This window comes from Leucoraja erinacea, chromosome 5, assembly GCF_028641065.1.
Source record: "Leucoraja erinacea ecotype New England chromosome 5, Leri_hhj_1, whole genome shotgun sequence".
NCBI classification, from domain to species: domain Eukaryota; kingdom Metazoa; phylum Chordata; class Chondrichthyes; order Rajiformes; family Rajidae; genus Leucoraja; species Leucoraja erinaceus.
The window spans coordinates 94,587,938-94,608,259 of NC_073381.1; positions in this window are offsets into that span (position 1 = coordinate 94,587,938).

Below are 20,322 nucleotides of genomic sequence, written 5' to 3' on the forward strand. Positions count from 1 at the left end.
TGAGAATGCACCGCTCCTTTGCTCCTCACCATTCCCCTGTGATAGCACCAGCACCACACCCACCACCGTCGATAGGGTAACAAAACTTTTTCCCATTCTGCTGCTTGATGGCACTTTGATGAGGGCCCCAGGTTTTTGCCTCTTTATCTAGTTTCTTTGCGTCGCTATTGGCGAGATTCTCCCCAACACCAGTATTTTTGGGTTTGCAGAGTTCGTGCAAATTTCGAGTGTATAGCAGGGCGATGGCACTCTTTCTAAGGTCGTTCATTTCAAAATGTTTGCACTTGCCACAAAAAAGCCCCAGATATCCTGGTGGCACTTCAGTCATGTGCCTCTCATCCAATGTTCTGGCGAACGCAGCTGATACCTGCCCTGCTAATAACTTGAGCCACCCTCTGGGACAACTTCAATTCTTGTGTCCTCACTGCAAACCCCCATTGGTAGGCCCCATATAACATGTTGACCACCGGCACCTTTTAAACAACCCACAGTTGACCGGGTTTCGGGGTTTTTATATTTTTTCGCAATATCGTCCATAGTCAGCTCCTGTAGCCTGATGGCCGAGAGCATATAATTGATTGGTAGTAGGGCAACTATGCTCCTCCCCAATTGCTCCCCTGCTTCTTTGGGAATTGCGAATTTAGCAGCCCGATTAGGCCCTACAAAGACCTCTTGCCCTTCACCCTTAGGCCGCTATTTACAGCCATTACGCGGAATCGCATCACCGCATACTCCTTGACTCGGTCACAACAACCCTCCTCCTCCAATGAGGGCGTGATTGCGCATTCGGCACTGCTCCAGCGTGCTGCTGCGTAGGCACAGGCTCTCCAACAGCCTGCGTCAGACACTGCACTCCTCCTCCCGGAGTGCGTCCTTCTCGAGCAACCTCTCCATGAGGTGCTCGATTAGTGAGAGCCGTGAGCAAACAGTCTCCTTCCTGGAGGTAAAACCTCCTGGCCCGACTCTGGGTCTATAGCCCTGGCAGACTTGAATGTGGCCTTTGCGCCCTACCGGCGCGCGGCAACGCTGCTCCCATGCAATTGAGTCTGCACTCGCAAGCCCCCCTGCTTGCGACAAAGTCGGTGAACTAGGTGGGCACCCACTGACCGCACACTCCCACGGTCCCCACACTTTTCGCCATGGTGTCCCCGTCGCTTTGCCTTCACCTTTCCTTGCTTTCTGCATCGTAACTGGAACAACAACCAACAGACACAGAAAAAACGGGCCTCAAGAATAAGTTTTTTTTCACTGTACCTTGAGTTTTAAACTTACGCCCCCGCCGCCTGCACCATTGCGTGTGACCCGTAATGACGCACGTGCAGGCTGAACGGGATTCTTCACGGTAGTCACTAACGCACTGACTCCGAAGCAAAAATTGCCCATTATCCGTTATTTGCACTTAATCAGTTTATTTATTCATGTGTGTATATATTTTTGTAATGGTATATGGACCACACCAATCTGTTTTGTAGTCGATGCCTACTATGTTCTGTTGTGCTGAAGCAAAATCAAGAATTTATGTTGGCCTATCAGGATAAAGACAAATAAACTCACGAAACTTGAACTATGAACCTTTTAGCAGATGGAGCGAGTTCAAAGATGTTTGGTTATGTCTCCAAATGCAACAAACAATTACAGATGCTGCTGACTGGTTGTATCATGTGAGGTGATTTGCATTTCCAATTTACAGGAATACAAGAGTAGCAGAGAGTGGTGGACTCAGCCTAATCCATCATGAGTTCAGACCTTGTCACCATTGAAAGCATCAACATGAGGTGCTGTCTTAAGACGGCGGCATCTACTATCAAGGATCTTCACCATCTGGGCCACGCATTCTTCTCGCATTTCAAATTAGGCAGGAGGCACATTGGCCTAAAGATCACAGCATCAGATTCAGGAACTTTTCTCTATGTTATAATATAACGCAGATAACCAATAATGTTCAAGAAATCCCAACAGCCAATTTTCCCTGTGAAGGAAGGAAACTGCAGGTGCTGGTTCACATCAAATATAGACACAAAATGACGGAGTACTCAGAGAGTGGTGAATCTGTGGAATTGTTTGTCACAGAAGGCTGTGAAGGCCAAGTCAGTAGATATGTTTAAGGCAGAGAGATAGATAGATTTGTAGTACAATAGTCAACAAGGGAAAATTAGCTGGAGTAACACACCGGACAGGTAGCATGACCGACAAACATTACAAACCCTCTGACTCACATGGCTATCTGGACTACACGTCTTCCCACCCTGCCCCCTGTAAAGACTCCATCCCCTACTCCCAATTCCTCCGCCTACGCCGCATCTGTTCCCAGGATGAGACATGCCATACCAGTGCATCAGAAATGTCCTAGTTCTTCAGGGAACGGGGATTCCCCTCCGCCACCATAGATGAAGCTCACACCAGGGTCTCATCCATACCCCGTAGCACTGCTCTCTCTCCCCATCCCCGCACTCGCAACAAGGGCTGAGTCCCTCTGGTCCTCACCTTTCACCCCACCAGCCGGCAAATACATCTCATAATCCTCCGCCATTTCCGCCACCACCAGCGTGACCCCGCCACTCACCACATCTTCCCATCTCCCCCCATATCTGCCTTCCGCAAAGACCGCTCCCTCCGCAACTTCCTTGTCAATTCTTCCTTTTCCCCCCCGCCACACACCACCCCCTCCCCGGGCAACTTTCCGTTGCAACCGCAAGAAACGCAACACCTGTCCCACCGTCCCTTCACCTCCCCCCTCGACTCCATTCAAGGACCCAAGCAGTTGTTCCAGGTGTGACAAAGGGTCACCTGCATTCTCCTCCAACCCTCATCTACTGCATACTCTGCTCTAGGTGTCAGCTGATTTACATCGGGGAGACTAAGCGTAGGTTGGGCGATCGTTTCGCAGAACACCTCCGCTCAGTCCACAATAACCAACTTGACCTCCCGGTGGCTCAGCACTTCAACTCCCCCTCCCATTCCCAATCCGACCTCTCTGTCCTGGGTCTCCTGCATTGCCAGAGTGAGCAACAGCGGAAATTGGAGGAACAGCACCTCATATTCCGCCTGGGGACCTTGCGTCCGGATGGCATTAACATTGAATTCTCCCAATTTTGCTAGCCCTTGCTGTCTCCTCCCCTTCCTTACCCCTCTAGCTGTCTCCTCTCACCCTCCTATCCGCCCGCCCTCGAGCTCCTCCCCCTCCCCTTTTCCTTCCTTTTCCCCCCCCACCCCCCATCAGTCTGAAAGAAGGGTTTTGGCCCGAAACGTCGCCTATTTCCTTCGCTCCATAGATTGCTGCTGCACCCGCTGAGTTTCTCCAGCAATTTGTGTACCTATAGATAGATTTGTGATTAGTACAGGTGCCATGTTATGGGGAGAAGGAGCGGAGAAATGGGGTTAGGATGGACAGATGGATCAGCCGGAATGATGCCTACATTAGGGGTTACTAGCTACAGGAAACGTCACCCATTCTATCCAGAGATGCTACCTGTCCGGTGTGTTACTCCAGCTAATTTTCCCTTGTTGACTATTGTACTGTTTGACTATGAATGTCTGCAGTTCCAATGCAGACAAATCCCTCAGAATTTTACATTCCCCAAAGTCACAAAGGCTGCAAAGCGTTTTGACTTTCAATAATTCCCTGATGTAAGAGTGAGGGGTAAAACTGTGAGAGGTGGAAGAGACTAGGAAAGTCCGAGCTACTGTGACTTAGAACGTGCAAAGTCAAAGGGCACTTTGCGGTACAGTCAAAGAAGTGAGTCTGGAGAGTTGGTCCTTTATAAAACAAGAATTCAAGATAGATGTGTTTATAGAGCCAGACCTTTTTTTGTCTCATTGCTCAGCCAACCAACGTTGAAACACTGAGAGGAGACGCAGAGTATTGCATTGCACTGTTATTGATGTAATTGGAATTTTAAGGTGCCACGTATAACAAACACCTGCCAGAACTTCAAGACTAATTTCCATACAGATAACGTCCCTTTGTTCCAGGTTAAACAAATTTAACACCTTTGTGAAGATGTTTTTGATCTCATGTTCTTTTGGCAGGGTTGTACAATGCCAATGAAATGGCAGCTGATACATTATGGAAATGCTGCTGGATTCTATCCCTGTGATGGACTTGGTGACATTAACTCTCTGTGTGCTGATTCCATGGATGTCTGAACAATTGTATCAGGAAGTTGAGTATGGAAAGACCAATTATATTTAATAATCCCACTCCCTTTGAGGTATTCTGGCTTCCCTTATCTTATGTATGAAAATGAACAATGCAGATGATGGAAATCTGAAATAAAAACAGAAAATACTGGGAGCATCAGGCAATTTGGGAGCATCTTTTGAAAATGAAAATAAATAAATGTTTCAGGTTACAGACCCTTATTGGGAATTGGGAAAGGGAGATAAAGAAGGTAGCTTTATTTGCAGACAAGGAGGAAGGAGGGATGGATGGGAAATGGGGGACATCAGTGGAAGGAAGGGACAAGTGAAGTGCGTCAGAGGGCCAGTTAGGCAGTGATTGGGACTAAGTCATGAGTCACGGGAGAGTGACTTGCCCACACCTCCTCCAACCCTGCCTCTTGCAAGAATGCCATCCCCTACTCAATATGTCCGTCTCTGCCACATCTACTCCTACATGAGGCTATGTCTCCTCTTTGCCCAACACCTCTGCAGTTCTGGTCACCAATAACAGGAAGGATGTGGAGGTTTGGGAAAGTGTGCAGGGGAGGTTCACCAGAATGATGCCTGGATTAGGGGGTACTAGCTACAGGGGTCAATTGGACAGACTTGGATTGTTTTCGCTGGAACGTTGGAGGTTGTGGAGAGAGTATATGAGGCACAGATAGGATACACATTAAGAAGCTTTTTCCCCATATTAAAAAAAAATTAAATACTTGAGGGAATAGCTTTAAGATGAGAAGGACAAAGTTTAACAGAGATGTGCGGGGCAAGTTTTTTACACAATGTGTGGTGAGTGCCTGGAACGTGCTGTCAGGGGTGATGGATGAGAATGATATGATAGTGGTATTCTTGAGATTTTTGGATCAACTTACGGACATGCAGGGAATAGAAAGATATGGATTATGTGTTTGAGCTGGTCTTTGCATCGGGTCTTTGCATCAGTTTGAGAGTGAGGGGAGAGAGAAACTAAAGATATCTGTGTCTCTCAGTCTGAAGAAGGGACTCGACCTCAAACGTCACCTATTCCTTTTCTCCAGAGATGCTGCCTGTCCCGCTGAGTTACTCCAGCATCGTGCATCTATCAGAGGAAAGTAACTTTGTTTTAGGTACTTTGCACGAACCAGTGTCCAGGATCGCTGGACTTGGTCTGGATGAGTAAGTGAACTGTTCATTAAGACCTAGCAGCCTCAATCATCTCCTGTCTTCGAGCTGTCTCCCAACCCATCACAGAGAATGAAGCACAACCTGTGGTACATTTTGGGGTCACGGCGAGGCGTATCCCCTCTCTATACAGTGAGATCATTCCTCACTGCATTGCCGGGAACCTGTTGATTAAAATCGATCCAATCACCGCGCTCGCTGTAACTGTATCATTCCTACGATAATCGATGAGATGTGTTGTATTCCTCGCTCCCAGGTTTATATCAGTTCAAACTTGGACACAATAAACAGCAAAAATAGATTATACATAATCATTTATTTTCACAATCTTTTTGGTTTTGATTTCATAGGTGGGTATATAGAAACATAGAAACATAGAAAATAGGTGCAGGAATAGGCCATTCGGCCCTTCGAGCCTGCACCCCCATTAATATGATCATGGCTGATCATCCAACTCAGTATCCTGTACCTGCCTTCTCTTCATACCCCCTGATCCCTATAGCCACAAGGGCCACATCTAACTCCCTCTTAATATAGGTCGCATTTAGAATGTTCAGTTCTGGGCACCATTGTTACAGTAAAGATGTTGTTAAATTGGAAAGGGTGCAGAGAAGATTTATAAGGATGTTGCCAGCACTTGAGGGTGTGAGCTACAGGGGGAGGTTGAGCAGGCTGGGACTCTATTCCGTGGAGCTCAGGAGGATCAGGGGTGATCTTACAGCGGTGTATAAATCATGAGAGGAATAGATCGGGTAGACGCATTGCCCAGAATGGCGGAATCGAGAACCAGAGATATAGGTTTCATGTGAAGGGGAAAGATTTTATAGGGATCTGAGGGGTAACTTTCACACAAAAACTGGTGGATATACGGAACGAACTGCCAGAGGAGGTAGTTCAGGCAGTTTCACAACGTTTAACATGCAAGTAGATAGGAACATGGGTAGGAAAGGTTAGAACAAATGCAGTGAAACTGGTGTAGACAGGACATGTTGGTCGGTGTTGACAAGTTAGGCTGAAGGGTCTGTTTCCGCAATGTATCACTCTATGACTCCATATCTCTGCCTTGATGTCTCTTTCCCCAACTTCTAGATGTCAACCCAGCTAATGTGATGCTTCTTATCACTGACTGAGTGATTCTGTCTCATTCTCCAGTAGCTTCTCGGCAACAATACAACTGGTAGGTCATTGAACGTTGGGAAATAAATTGGAAGTCAGTGGGGGAGGGGGGAGTTAATTATAAACATGTTTAAACAGAACAGCAGCCGCTGTGACTCCTCCGTCTGGGGTAGTCAGTGGCAATTGCTGATCGGGGCCCTGACACAGAATCAAGGCAGTGAACAATGAATGTAAAATACCAACCAGTGAATGGGAAAGGAGGCCTCACGTTGGAGTGAATGTAGCTGTTTCATTCTGACTGAAGTGTGAGCTTTCTTCACTGCAGCCCTATGTCTGGGAGGCAGGAATTGGCAACTGGATTAAAGGGCAGTGTTTATACACAGGGTACAGGGGATGGTTCAAATCCTCAACAGTGGCAAACGTACAGGGTTCATCCAATGTGTAAACCACCCAGAGCTGGTTTTGCTCCATTAAGGTGACACAGAAATACATGTTTAAGAAAGAACTGCAGATGCTGGAAAAATCGAATGTAGACTTTCTCCCTCTTTCCCCTCCCCTCCCCTTCCCAGCTCTCCCACAGCCCAGTGTCTCCACCTCTTCCTTTCTTCTAGCCCCCCCATTTCCCCCCCCACCCCCACATCAGTCTGAAGAAGGGTCTCGACCCAAAACGTCACCTATTCCTTCACTCTATAGATGCTGCCTCACCCACTGAGTTTCTCCAGCATTTTTGTCTACCACAGAAATGCATGTTGTTGTTATAGTAGGTGGGAGACCCTTGCTAAAGTTAAGGGTAGAGTTTAACACATCTCACTGTTTGGAATCTGTAAATGTAACAGACCCTCTGAGAGAGAGATGATGTTTCACTTTTTTGCAAATGCCATTTGCACAAGTCCCTGTGTGTTGAACAATCTGATGTAGACATGATGGCGGTTAAAGGAACAGTGGTCTTTCTCCAAGACCTTTTTGAATTCATTGATGAGTTGCTCATATTCTTCAGTTTTCTCTGAAATGTTCTGTGAACAGTTCAGAATAAACATTGAATTATTGAACCACTTTCCAGATCGCTGAGATTGAAAGGGAGATGGTATCATCGCTCCCTCTGGGCTGGGAACACAGTCGGCCCCAGACAGTGAGTCTGCTCCACACTGGGAGACTCAGAATTCAGTCCTGATGCAGGGTTTAGATACAAACACCGACAACACCATTCCCTCCTCAGATGCCGTTTGACCCGCTGAGTTCCTCCAACACATTATTTGATGGTCTGAATTGTCTCTCTTTCCCTCAATCCTTCTCTGCACCCACCTATCATCACTCTCCTCTCAGATCAATGATCTCCAAGATTACAGTACTCACCGCCTCCCTATGTGTGTGACTGCTGCCCTCTGTTGGGAGGGGATTGTACATCCATGATGAAGGTAAACCTGTCAGCACCAGGGAAGTGGAAACTGTCGAGGTGGAGAAGGTGCCTGAAATTCACATCTGTGGCCATCAGAGATAGATGGGGTGGTGAAGAATTGGAGTAACTGCGAGGACTGGGATATTTGGACGTGTCGATGCACCTTTGATGTCTGGCATGGGAGTAACTGCGGGGATGGGATGGTTGAGCTGCATGGACTGGCTCGCTCAGGTCCAAGTGGGCGGGTTTCAAATGAGCCACAGACAGTTTCACGCCGGCCTCCCATGTCCAAATCGAATGTAGTAGGCCCGTAACGCAGCACGCAAAAGGGACCTTCATATGGGCACTGCAAGGGAGACCTGTGGGAGTCACGGCGAAGAAAAATGTAAGGGCTCCCCATCAGCGACAGTGACACATGGGAAGGGGCCACTCCATGACGTGACGTTGGGATGGGAGATAGGGCGCCAACCCTCTCCCGCAAGCGACTCAGCACCAATAACTGGGGTTCCTGGGACTCATCAGCAGCAGGGACAAACTCCCCGGGGACGGTGAGCGGAGCACTATATACCAACTCCGCGGAGGACTTTGACAGATCCTCCTTGGGGGCCGTCCGAATCCCCAACAGGACCCATGGCAACTCGTCCATCCACCCAGGGCCTGTGAGACGAGCCTTCAGGGCGGCCTTCAGACAGCGGTGGAACCGCTCCACCAACCCATTTGATTGGGGATAATACGCTATTGTGTGGTGGAGCTGTGTCCCCAATAGGCGGGCCATGGCGGACCACAGTTAGACGTGAACTGGGCGTCCTGGTCAGACGTGAGGTGAGGTGGAACACCAAAGCGGGCAATCCAGGCTGCTACGAGGGCACGACCACACGGCTGCCTTGACGTCCACATGTACGTGATCGAACCGCCGGTGTGGCACTGCGAAGTCTTGAACGGGTGCTCGGACATGTTGATGCACCTTTGATGTCTGGTACGGGATGCACGCCCGGGCCGAGCGAGCTAACTGCTTCCGCAGTCCGTGACAGATAAACCTTGCGGCCACCATAGCAACTATGGCCCGGATGGAAGGGTGGGCCAGCCCATGGACAACCTCAAACACGCGACGGCACCAGGCTGCCGGAACGATAGGCCCGAGGGACCCGATGGCACGTCCTCAAGCACCAAACCACGCCGGCATCTCATCGTCCACAAGTTGGGCTGCCACCAAGGTGGAGTAATCTATTCCCAAAGCCAGGCTAAGCACGGCTGCAGTTGCCACCATTTTGGAGTATATAACGATGGGCGGACCAAGGATCCGAAACCTTCGCAAAAGCAAACGTGAGGGGCTTGTGGCCCGTGAAGGCTACATGCGGCCCTCGAGGAAGTACCGGAAGTGCCGCACTGTGCGATATAAGGCGAGCAACTCCTAGTCGAAAGTGCTGTAGTGCTGCTCTGGAGTGCGCAGGGGTGACGGCTAAAGAAGGCAAGAGGCCGCCAACGGCTGTTAACCGACTGTTCCAAAACGCCGCCAACCACAGAGTCCGAGGCATCCACGGTAAGGGCTGTGGGGGCGTCGGCCAACGGATGCACGAGCATAGTTGCCCGAGCCAAGGCCTCCTTCGCCCCTTCAAACGCTGCCATGGCAACAGTGTCCCACTGTATCTCCCGTTGCTTTCCAGCAACTGGAAAAGTGGCCGCAAAAGTTTGGCAGCCGCCGGAACAAACCGGTGGTAAAATGTGACCATCCCTACGAACTACCGGAAGCCACGTGCCATAGCAGGCCGCGGGAACTGGCAGATTGCCTCAACCCTGTCCGCCAGAGGCATTCCTCCATGCCATGTCACCCGATGCCCCAGGAAGTTGATGGCCCAAAGGCCGAATTGGCACTTCCCAGGTTTAATTACGAGCCCATGGTCGCTGAGACGCTGGAAGAATAGACGCTGGTGGGCGCAGTGTTCCTATCGCGGGCGACTTGCCACGAGGATGTCGTCCAGGTAGACAAACAGGAAGTCGAGCCCACCCACCACGGTGTCCATCAGGCGCTGAAAGGCCTGCGCTGTAGATGGTAGATTTTTGGTGATTACTGGTGTTCTTTATAACCAAAAAGTTGCTGTGGTGAATGTTTATGCACCAAATATTGATCACCCTGAATTTTTTAAACAGTTAATTGCATCCTTTCCTAATTTAAATGACCACTTTTTAATAATGGGTGGAGATTTTAACTGTTGTTTGAACCCCTCGATGGACAGATCTACATCTGATCATGTGCTTCCAAAAAAATCAGCTCGTTTTATCAATTATTTTTTACTTGACTCTGGAATGTTAGAAGTCTGGAGATTCTTACACCCAAATTACAAAGAATTGTATTTTTTTTCTCATGTATATCATAGTTATTCTAGGATTGACTACCGGTGTTGTACTTCCGGTGGCGCTGGTGCCAGCAGCCTCCACCTACAGCCCGGTATCTTTTTGTTTTTTTGTTTATTTAGTTATGTAAAAGTGGTTTTTTTTGGTGTGTTTTTTTGTATCTTTATGTGGGGGAAGAGGGCACGGTGCGGGGGATACCGTCCTTTAGCTGCTTCCTGGTGAGGACGCGACTATTATTGAGTCGCGTCCTCGCCCCCCCCCTCCCCCCACAGCGGCCTACCTACCTGGATTGGCGCGGCCTTTCCTGCCGGGATCGACCGGAGCTCCAGCAGCGGCGGGACAGCGCTGAAACATCGCGGGGCTGGCGATGCCTTACCGGGGGTCGCCGTCTGGAGCTCGGAGTGCTGGACCTGCTGCACCAACATCCTGGAGCTGCGGTTTGTGGAGCTCCCAACGCGGGCGGCGCTGATGGACAGCGCGGGGTCCTGCGACTCTGCCCAGCTCGGCCTGTGGACTCGAGAGCTGCAGACTCCGGCAGTGGGAGGCGGCTGATCAGGAGGTCCGGGCCGCTGAGGAGGAGGATGCTCACCGTCGGGGTTCGGCGTCGGCGTTCCACCAGCCCGGCGTGAGGGCCTGAACATCGGGCCACCCAGGGCGGCGACTGCGGGTGCTCGGAAGGCCCCGACCACGGATGAACACGGAGGGGAGGCTGGCTGGACTATGGTGCCTTCCTCACCTTGGTGCCATTTATGTTATGTTGTGTCGTGGACTTTCTGTGTTTGTGCTTTTTTTAAATTCAATTTCAATTTTATTTTTAATATGTTTTATTATTTATTTATTATTTATTTATTTATTTTTTTTTTGTGATTTTTTTTTATGATACTGCCTGTAAGGGAAATTCATTTCGTTGTCTCAAATTGAGACAATGACAATAAATTTGAATACAATACAATACAATACTTTATAACAGATTTAAAGTGAGTAATCGGGATGGTACATTAACTGTAGACCATGACGAAATTAATAAATCCTTTCAGGAATCCCTAGACCAATCAGAATTTTGTGGAGTCATGTGAGTGACTACGTGAAGAACCCCGTCCAGCCGCACGTGCGTCATTATGTCAGATGCATTGGTGCAGGCGGCCAATTGGAGCAACAGAGCTCCTCCAAGCGGGTAAGTTTAAAACTCAAGGTAAGTGGACAAACTTATCCTTGAGACCGTTTTTCTGTGTCGGAGGTTGTGCTTCAGGAGAATGCAGAAAGCTAGCAAGGTGAAGGCAAGGCACCCCGTGGCAAAGAGTATGGAAGACCGGGAGAATGCGGTCAGTGGGTGCCTGCCTAGTTCGCCGACTTTGTCGCAAGCAGGGGGGTTTGCGAGAGCAGACTCGTTGCCTGAGAGCTGCGCTACCGCACTGAAAGGGCGTAAGGCCACATTTAAGTCTGCCAGGCCTATAGATCCAGTGTCGGGCCAGGAGGTTTTACCTCCAGGAGAGACCATTTGCTCACGGCTCTCCCTAATTGAGCGCCTGTTGGAGAGGTTGCTTGAGAAGGATGTACTCCGGGAGTAGGAGTGTAGTCCTCGCCAGCCTGTAGTAGGGCTGCACAATCGCCCCCTTATGGAGGAGGAGGGTGAGCCGGGTCAGGAGTATACTGATGCCGAGGTAAAGGCTCTGTATAGCCCTAAGGGTGAAGGACAAGAGGCCTTTGTGCCTAATCTGGCTGCTAAATTCGCAGTCCCCAAAGAAGCAGGGGAGCCATTGGGGGAAGAGCACAATTAATGATATGCTCTCCCACCAGCTCGAGGAGCTAACTATGGATGATACTGCGAGAAAGTATGAAGCCCCTGTTAACTGTGGGTTGCTAAAGGTGCCGGTGGTCAACCATGTGATATGGGGCCAAATGGGGGTTGCAGTGTGGGCACAAGAATTGAAGGTCCAGAGGGTGCTCAAATTATTAGCTGCAGGTATTACTGCATTTGCCAGAACATTGGATAAGGGGCACATGATGGAATTACACCAGGATGCTCTGGGGCTTTTGTGCAGTGCACAGTTTGAAATTAACAGCCTCAGAAGTGCCATACGTCCTGCTATACACCCGAAATTTGCAGCACTCTGCAAACCAAATAATATCCAGTTGCCTAATTTATTGCTCGGGGAGAACCGCGCAAAGCGAGTCAAGGAACTGGACGAAGAGGCGAAAACTGTGGGCCTCATCAAAGTACCATCAAGTGGCCGAATGGGCAAAAGGTTTTTCCCCTATCGACGGGGTGCGTTCACAGGGACTGGTGAGGGAACGAGTCGGTCATTCTCCAACTCACGACCCTGATATCCTGCCACAGGCACTAAATCTAAGATGAGTTTCCCTACGAGGGGCCGGGGGCAACAAGCCCAGTCAGCAAATGTGCAGGGAAGAGACTTTGCTCCTCAAGGAAATATGTTACGTGGGGAAGAAGTTCAAATTGGTGGCAGGTTACACTTATTTCTCAAAGAATGGAAAGAGATAACATCAGATTCATTTGTGCTGGGCAGTATAGAGGGGTTTCGGATTGAATTCTACCCTACTGTGTGTCCGCCAACTCAGCATGTCCCATTTCGTACACTCGTGTTTTCACACGAAGAGAATATACAAATTCAGGCTGAGCTTGAGATATTGTGCAAAAAAGGGGTAATTGAGAAATTGGTTCGTCAATCCCATCAGTTTGTGTCAAGTATCTTTCCTAGATCTAAAAAAGATGGGGATTGTAGAATCATTCTAGACCTAACGAGCCTCAACCCTTTTGTGCAGTATAGACACTTCAAAATGGAAACTTTTTCTATTGGTAAACAGTTGGTTTCCAAAGGGAGTTATATGGCAAGCATAGATCTCAAGGATATTTATTACTCAGTGTCTGTTCATTGGGATGATAGGAGATATTTGAAGTTTAACTGGATGGGTCAATTGTGGCAATTCAAAGCACTGCCAAATGGCTTAATCTCAGCTCCGAGATTGTTTACCAAATTGTAAAAAACAATTCTTGGCTTACTCCAAACTCAGGGTTATGTGGTAATGGCCTATTTGGATGATATTTTTATTGTAGGAGACACTCGGGAGGCAGCTGAATCATCTGTCAGCTGTTCAATTCACTTTTGAGCAGTTAGGGTTCATTATCCACCCAGATGTCCAAATTAACGCCAGTTAAAGTTATTGATTACTTGGGCTTCACCATTAACTCAGATCACATGTTAGTGACTCTGCCGAGTGATAAATGGCAGCAGTTAATTGAAGAGTGTGCTTAAGGAACAATTACCCTCAATTAGACAAGTGGCCAAGTTGATTGGCAAGCTTGTGGCTGTTTTTCCAGCTGTGCAGTTTGGGCCTCTGCATTATCAACAGTTACAAAGAGCTAAAGAACAAGCATTGAAAGCACATGCAGGCCATTTTGATAGGCCTATGAAGTTGCCAACAGAAGCTATTTCTGAGATACAATGGTGGATCATGAATGTAGCAACTAGCTCAAGGAAGGTTTTGGTTGACCCACCTTCTATAGTTTTACAGACTGATGTCAGTGGCCAAGGTTGGGGTGCTACTGATATGGTTTCCAGCTGTGGAGGCAGATGGAATATTGATGAGGCATCCCTTCTGCAATTGCGAGGAGTCAATTATTTAGAGCTTCTGGGAACATTCTATGGGCTTAAAGCTTACAGTCTTGCTAAAAGGCATGTACATGTGCAGTTGCAAGTTGACAACACTACAGCAGTGGCATATCTGAATCATATGGGTGGAATCAAGTCAAAAGCTTGTAATAGCTTGGCTAATCAGATCTGGAGCTGGTGTATTGAGAGAAATGTTTGGATTTCAGCAATTCATTTGCCTGGGAGGTTCAACACAGTCGCAGACACAAGGTTATGACAATTTAATGACAACATAGAGTGGATGTTGAACCGTGAGATATTTGAAAATGTTGATGCTAGGTTTGGAATGCCAGATATCGATTTGTTTGCATCCAGATTAAACCACCACATTTAAGCTATAGTGCGATTAACACAGCCAGAAGTGCTCTGTCCTCATATTTACCCATGGTGTCAGAATTACATTCAGTGGGGACTCACCCATTAGTCTCTAGATTCATGAAGGGAGTGTTTAATTCCAATCCTCCCAAGCCCAGGTACTCGGTTATCTTGTATGTGAGCAAAGTTTTAATGCTGCTTCACCAGTGGTCTCCTGTCACAGTCCTATCCCTAGCCAAGCTCACCATGAAAGTGGTCATGCTTATGGTTTTGGTTTCAGTCCAACGGGTGCAGACATTACACATGCTGCGGCTAGACAGGATGGAGGTATCAGCAGATGCCATCACTTTTTATGTTTATGATCTGCTCAAGCAGAGTAGAATTGGTGTGGCAGGGTGTAAGATTGTCTTTTCGGCATACCCCAAGGATTCCCGCCTGTGTGTAGTGTCACATTTGTCACATTATATTGAGGCTACCAGAACCTTGAGGGGAACAGAGTCAGCATTAGCCACATAAGCCACAAAAAAACGGACAGTAAGGTGTCGGTGCAAACTATCTCAAGGTGGCTAAAGCAGGTTCTGGTAAGCGCTGGGATTGACACTGATAATTTTAAATCTCATTCCACCAGGGCGGCAGCAACTTCAGCGGCCAGGGCGCGATGGACGTGCCTATAGATCATATCCTCGTGGCCGCAGGATGGTCAAGTGAACTGATGTTCCAAAGGTTTTACCATAAGCCGATTACAAGGCTCGGGGTTTTTGCCGATTCTGTTTTAAGTTCATTTGTATAGTTTGCCCCTGGGATAGAGGGGTAACTATTATTGTTTTGTTAGATTAAACTGTTTATTGGTTACAGCAATGTTTGGGTGATGCATCATTGATTATATTAATTATGATTGAGTCAATCAATGCAGTGAGAGGCCAGTATTTGAATCTGCGGCATGAAATCATAGAGCTTTGAAATCTTCACGTAGTTACTCACGTGGCTCTGAAGTAAAATAGTAAGATTAAACGAGAAATTACCAGTGAAGTTTGATCTTTATTTTATGAGGAGTTGCCAAATTTAGCACATAACGAGTCTCTGTTGTTAGACAAACCCATCACGGAGGAAGAAATGCAGAAAGCAATCCTTTCAATTAATTCTGGTAAAACTCCCGGTTTAGATGGGTTTACAATAGAATTTTTAAAGTATTTCTTAAGTTTACTGTCTCCCTGGCTATGCAAGGTTGATAAAGAATTTTTAATGAATAGATTACCACAATCCTTTTATGAAGCATCTATTTATTTAATTCTTAAAAAAGATAAAGGCCCTACTGAAGTGACATCATATAGAGCTATATCACTGTTAAATGTAGATTCCAAAATTCTTTCCAAAATATTAGCTATGAGATTGGGAAATATTTTACCGCAAATTATTTCTGAAGATGCTTTCCACAGCAACTGAGTAGAAGCACTGGAGGATCCTCAGAGCCACTCTGAATTTCCTCAATTGCCTGAGTGGTAAAGGTGCTGCCTTGCCTTACTCACGAGTGCTGCAGTGTGTGATGTTCATGTCATATCCTCCGAGATGTGGACTCCCAGGTATTTAAAACAGCTCACCCTATCCACAGTATCCCCATTTATCTTCAATGGTGTGTACGTCCTCGGATGACGCGACTGCCCTGGGGCGACTGGCACTGACCTGCTGGCGTCGCCGACGTGAAGACAGTGCAAAGCCCCCGCGCCAGTGCAATGGGCGGGGAGATGGAGAGGGGAGGGAAGGGGTCACACACATGGCTGGGAAGCAGATGGGGTGTAGGTGGGGGTGGTGACAGATAGGGCCAACACTGAGTGGAGAAAGACAGAAACACAGACGCGCAAAGGAGACCTACAACAGTTCATGATCTCTCTCGCGTTATGGCAGGTGATTGTCGCCTGCCCGCTGTTCCTGACGCTTGGGATCGTTGCCCTTCATGTTGGCGTGGAGGGGGAGAGGGGTATTGTGCTGTTTGATCGCCCCCTGCTATCCCAGGGACAGGGAGACACAGCGGCTTTTGAAACTGGTGGGCAATCACTTCCAAAGTTTTGCCCACACAGTCAGTACACCTCTCCTACACTTGTCTCCCGCTCTAAGATCATCCCGCAGAGAATGATCTCAGCCTAACCCAAGAGCCATGTCACCCCAGACAGATTAATGACCCCCCCCCCCCCCAACCTCTCTCCATCTCAACTCACGCCTGGGCACCAAAGCAGCTCTCAGGAGGTGAACCCTGAGCTCCATCTCACAACAATCTGATGTGCACATCCGCCCACATTCAAAGATTTAATCTCCCGTCTCCCACTGTGTGTAGACATGGCAGTAAATTCAATTAAAACATATCAAACCTGTGTGTTTCAAACAAATCAGAAGTATAACTGCTCTGGCACTGGATGATGTGCATTTTCCCTTTGTAGGTCACATCAATAGATGCGGCCGCGCTGAATTATATCTTTAAAACAAAGCCACAGGATGGAAAGGTCTTCTTTAACACTGTTGCTTATTAAAACATAACACTGTTGCTTATTAAAACAAACCTTCAATTAGTGGCTCAAGAGTAACTCAGGAGACGAACTTGGAACATCGCAGAAATGACAAGTAAACGGCAAACTTGTCATACCCGTGGGAACTCGGTTAAACTCTTGATCATACACTTGCAATCTCGTACACAACCAGATGTTTTATGAGCAATTTTATTCAAAATCTGGGGAATAATTGACGAAATCTAGAGTGGATTTTTGAAATATGGGGGGTGGGAGAGGGAGGGGGGGGTTAGTGTGTGTGTGATGCTGCAGGCTGCTCCCCTGAATTCCATAGAGCTGCCTTCAGCTTTCGGGCATGAGACGCGCACGCTTTTCATTTCCAGAACATTCTGAACGCGTGACGCATTGCATTTTGCATTTCGCTCTCTCTGTCTCCTCAATCTCTCTCTCTCTCTCTCTCTCTCTCTCTCTCTCTCTCTCTCTCTCTCTCTCTCTCTCTCTCTCTCTCTCTCTCTCTCTCTCTCTCTCTCTCTCTCTCTCTCTCTCTCTCTCTCTCTCTCTCTCTCTCTCTCTCTCTCTCTCCTCTCTGTCTGTCTCTCCCCCTCTCTGTGGCTCTCTCTCTCTCTCCCCCTCTTTCTCTCTCCCCTCTCTCTCCCCCTTTCCCTTTCCTCACCCTCCCTCCCCTAAACCCCTTCCCTCCTCCCCTCCCCCCTCCCCTTCCCTCTCCCTCTGTCTCTTGCCCTTCTGTCTCTGCCCTTTTCTCTCTGTCTCTCCCCATTCTCTCTCTGACGTCACTCTCTACCCCCCCCCCCTTCTGCAGAAGCGCCTGCGAGTTGGGGGCTATACGTCAGTGGATAGGGCGTTTATGGGGTAAAAGGAGCAAATTAATAATATTAATATAATATCAAGGGGGGGGGGGTAGTTAGCGTGTGTGACACCGCATGCCGCACCCCCCCTCTCCCCGCAACCACACTTTGGGGGAACAGACCCAACGGGTCTGCACGGTCTAGTATTTGATAAAATTAATAATGACTGGAAAAGAGAACTCCAAATTTCTCTATCTATAGAGAAATGGGAGAGGATTCTTCAATGAGTTAATACTTCCACAATGTGTGCAAGACACGCTTTGAATACAATTCAAGGTGGTTCACAGAGTTCATAGGTCAAAAGATAAGTTAGCTCATTTTTATGGTCATATAAATCCTACCTGTGACGGATGTAACTCTGAAGTGGCCTCACTGACCCATATGTTTTGGTCCTGCCCACTTTTGGAATAATATTGGAAATAAATCTTTGATACTATTTCTGTAGGTTTAGGTATTGATTTACAACCTCATCCTATTACTGCAATTTTTGGGCTACCAATGTTAGATTCTATTCATTGTCCCATCGGCTGATTGCTTTTACCACATTAATTGCCAGAAGACCTATTTATTTAAATGGAAAGACCCCAACCGTCCGACCACACTCCATTGGTACTCTGAAACGATACCATGTTTAAATTTAGAAAAATATCAGGAGTGACATTGTTGAACCCTTGGTTAAATTTGATAGGACTTGGGGATGATTTATTCAACATTTTCACACAACATAAATTGTCCCCTCTCCAACCGTTATTATAATTATTTTACCTTTATACGGTGGAACAGACTTGATGACAAACAGGGACTTTTGTTGAAATTCTTTGCAGCTCAGATTCTGTTTTGCTTTTGTTTTCTAGTTTAAGGGGGTTTTGTTTTTTCCTTTTCGCTCTCTTTTTTTCTTTTTTTTCTTTTTATCTTTTTTTAAAATATATATATGTTTTCTTTTAAACATTTAACTATATTTACATAGAGACCGGGGAGGTCTATATTCAATGTGTATTTTGACACTGGACTCGTAATTAGGTTATACCTGTTATTAATGTAATCCTGATCCCTATGTATCAATATCATTGTTATGTTTATCATTATTCTTTTTGTTTTGTTTTTGTTTTGTTTTTGTTTTGGGAAAAAAAGCTAATAAAAAGATTTTAAAAGAAAGAAAGAAACTTCATGCTCTACTATGGATCAAGCACAGATGAATTATCAAGATGCATGGCGGGGATTTGTGCCCACGAAAACTCGGGAGGAGAAGACTCATCAGACAGAAATTATGAAGCTACGCCCATGAGAATTCGGGAAGCTTGGTGAAATTCTGTGAAAATACCTCAGCATCTTTTTGTTAAGATATTTGTTAGAATGAAACAGTTACGATTGTACTTTGATTATCATTGTTGATTGATTATCATGTGATAAGAGAGGGGAATATAATCCTGGCCAAAACAGAGTTAAAATGAAGTAAAGGATTTATGCATCTACAAGGCCTGTTAGCCTTTTTATGTAAGATGCCACAAGCTGTGACCTGGTGCCAGGGGGTCTAGGTCCCAAATCAATATACCAGGTAAGGTGAGGTCCAGATGTCCTCCCAATTATTAGAATGTATGAGGACTCTGTAAAGAAACTTCAAGGTGTTGTAGGTGCATTGTTTTGATTGGATAGCTGCAAAGGGATTGTAAATAATGTTAATATTGTTGCAGGACAGTTGTACTGCTGTTTAATGATTGGCTGAAGTGGGAAGGCCTGGCTAAATTGTTTATACTGCCAGAGGAAATGTTGCATCATTCAGTTAGCTGACTACTTTCCAGAAGCTTCTGTAGAAACATTGTATTGGGACTCTTTGTAATTGGGTTGGGGAACTGTCAATAATACTTTAATGTAATCGATATGTGTGATTGGCTTGTGAGGGGTGCCACCCCTATGTAGTTCGGTCCCGCAGATTTTGTTGACGTATAAAAGGTATCCCCCACTAGGATCGCGTCGATCTTCTGGAAGGGCGCTTGGGACTGCGTGACCTTTTGGAAGTGTCTGTTTGCACAAAGCTGAAAGGTTTGGCCAGGCAGAGACAAGGATCAGACCCGCGGTGGTTAGGTATCGGATAGGGGATTCGTTGTTTGTTAAAAAAAGAAAGTTTAGTGGTCCAGTGCTTGATTCAATGTATTACTGAACTAGACTAAGGGGGGTAAACTTTAGGAGCAGAATTACAAGGGGTGATCTTCTGGAGATATATAAGATCATGAGTAGAATAGATAGGGTAAATACATAATCTTTTTCCTAGAGTATGAAAATTGAGATCCAGACGGCATAGGTTTAAGGTTAGAGGGGAAAGGTTTAAAATGAACCTGAGGGGCAACTTTTTTACACAAAGGGTGGTAGATATATGGAATGCACCCCTGGAGGAGGTAGTTGAGGCAGGTACTATCACCACGTTTAAGAAACATTTCGACAGGTACACGGATAGGAAAGATTTAAATGGATGTGGGCCAAACACAGGCGGGTGGGACCAGTGTAGATGGAGCATGTTTGTCAGTGTGTGCAAGTTGAACTGAAGGGCCTGTTTTCACGCTGTATGATTCTGCGACTTAATGAAATGCTGCATTTGTGAGGCAGTGTCACATGTAGATGCTTGCGATGGAGGGCAGGGCAGTTGCAATGATATCCTGCAATTCTGTGCATTGGAATTGCTATTCCAGGCCACGATGCGACCATGGAGATTCTCTCTGCAGTGTTACAGGTATCTGCAGAGATTTGTTAGGAGTATTTGGTGACACATAGAATTTATTTAAACTTTACAG